This window comes from Saccopteryx leptura, chromosome 4, assembly GCF_036850995.1.
Source record: "Saccopteryx leptura isolate mSacLep1 chromosome 4, mSacLep1_pri_phased_curated, whole genome shotgun sequence".
NCBI lineage: Eukaryota > Metazoa > Chordata > Mammalia > Chiroptera > Emballonuridae > Saccopteryx > Saccopteryx leptura.
Genome location: NC_089506.1, coordinates 142,764,607 through 142,766,875, shown reverse-complemented (window position 1 = coordinate 142,766,875; position 2,269 = coordinate 142,764,607). Strand labels below are relative to the sequence as shown.

At 35.3% G+C, this 2,269-nt stretch overlaps 1 non-coding gene across 1 annotated transcript; it reads left to right on the top strand.

The window, feature by feature from the left end:
• The first annotated feature begins 1,126 nt into the window (after positions 1 to 1,126).
• TRNAV-UAC (transfer RNA valine (anticodon UAC)) lies at positions 1,127 to 1,202 on the top strand. The gene has a single exon. It is a non-coding gene; the product is annotated as a tRNA-Val (tRNA).
• The last annotated feature ends 1,067 nt before the right edge of the window (positions 1,203 to 2,269 follow it).

Below are 2,269 nucleotides of genomic sequence, written 5' to 3'. Positions count from 1 at the left end.
AAGAGAAGAGATTGAACTGAAAATAAATTATGAAAGAAAAGTGAATTTAAGCCAACGAGCAATACGCCTGATATTCCTGAATTGAAAGTAGATGGAGTAAAGAAAAAAATACAAACGGTGAAATATTTGGGGATAAAAATGTCTCCTAGAAAATAAATATATTAATTTGTATTTAATGACTCCTGTTTTCTAAGATTTAGGTGACTGCATTGAATGCATTTAAGAAAGGTAATTTGCATTCATTGTAAAATTTTCAGAATATATGGGGAACCAAAGGGTGAAAAATAATGATTGCCTTCATGTAATCACTCTTAACTTTTGGTATCTTTTCATCTGACCTTTTTTTCCATTCATAATGCATTTGAAATTTTATTTCTTACAAAATTTGGATGTTATTATATAGTTTAAAAACTTCTTACTATGAGATTTTTTGACATAAAAAAAATTAGAAAAATTCCATAACTAAACACTTGACCAGGCGGTGGCACGGTGAATAGAGCATCAGCCTGGGACACTGAAGACCCAGGTTTGAAACCCCAAGATTGCCAGCTTGAGTGCGGGTTCAACAGTTTGTATGTAGGATCATAGCTATGACCCCATGGTTGCTGGCTTGAGCCCAAAGGTTACTTGCTCTGCTGCAGCCCCCCCCCCCCAAATCAAGGCACATATGAGAAAGCAATCAATGAACAACTATAATGCCACAGCTAAGAATTGATGCTTCTTGTCTCTCGCTCTTCCTGTCTGTCCCTCTCTCTCTCTCTCTAAAAAACAAACAAACAAAAACAAACAACAAAAACTCTGTGTGTCATTAACAATGATTAAGATATTTTATTTTAGCTATACTTCCCCTATGCCTTTAGCTTTGAATTATTTTAAAGCAAATCCAGATAATCTATCATTTTGTCTACAAATGTTTCAATATTTACCTCCAAAAGGTAAGAACTCTTTCACAAAACAAATCAATATTAACATCAATCAATCATTAATAAATTTTTTAACATCTTTTAATTACAGTATAAGAATCTGTTATACAGAAAAGCTGACATAACTTGTATTGACAAAATATACTGCTCACAAAAAGTAGGGGATATTTTATTGCTTCATATTCATTTTGAAATATCCCCAGGCCCTGGTCAGTTGGCTCAGCGGTAGAATGTCGGCCCTACATGTGGAAGTCCTGGGTTCGATTCCCAGCCAGGGCACACTGGAGAAGCACCCATCTGCTTCTCCACCCCTCCCCCTCTCCTTCCTCTCTGTCTCTCTCTTCCCCTCCAGCAGCCAAGGCTCCATTGGAGCAAAGTTGGCCTGGGCGCTGAGGATGCCTCCGTGGCCTCTCCTCAGGCGCTAGAATGGCTCCATCCTCAACGAGCAACGCCCCAGATGGGCAGAGCATCACCCTCTGGTGGGCATGCCGGGTGGATCCTGGTCTGGTGCATGCAGTAGTCTGACTGCCTCCCCGCTTCTAATTTCAGAAAAATATAAACAAAACAAAATAAAACAAAACAACAAACAACAAAAAAAGAAAAATTCCCTGCTTTTTGTGAGCAGTATGAGTACCAATTTTTTTACATTTCATCCCCAGTTGAATGTTATCATTTTTTAAAATTATTGTCTGATTTTTAGATTAAAAAATAAATATCTTTCATATTTTTGTCCACTTACATTTTTGTGAATTGATTATTTCCTTTACTTAGTTACTTTTTCTTATTGATTTGTAGGCTTCTTCACAAAGATGTATGTATTCTCAAATTGTTCACACTGGCTGATATAGCAATAATATTACCTTATGTTTTCTATTTATATGCTCGGAGCACTAGAGAGAAACTGTATGCACCTCTGGATTTATCAATGTTTATACTGTGAGATACGCTGCTGTCCTAGGAGACTCCCAGGCCTAGTCATATGCCCTCTCTGTTTTTACAATGGATATTAACCCTTTGTCATGCATATTACAAATAGTTTTCTTCTTGTCATGTATATTTTCATGTTTGTTTACAGTAATTTTTCTCTGTACTAAAATTTCACTATCTCAACATGAACATAAATAGTCCTAATTTTCTTCTTATATTTTTATCACTTTATTTTATTTTGTTTTAAATCATTTTTAAAGATTTTCAATTAGAGTTTACATTCATTATTATATTAGTTTGAGGTATGCACCCCAGTGATTAGACATTATATAACTTACTAAGTGATCATCTGCTAAATCTTATACCTATCTGACACCATACATAGTTATTAGAATTTATTGATTGTACTCCTTATGCTG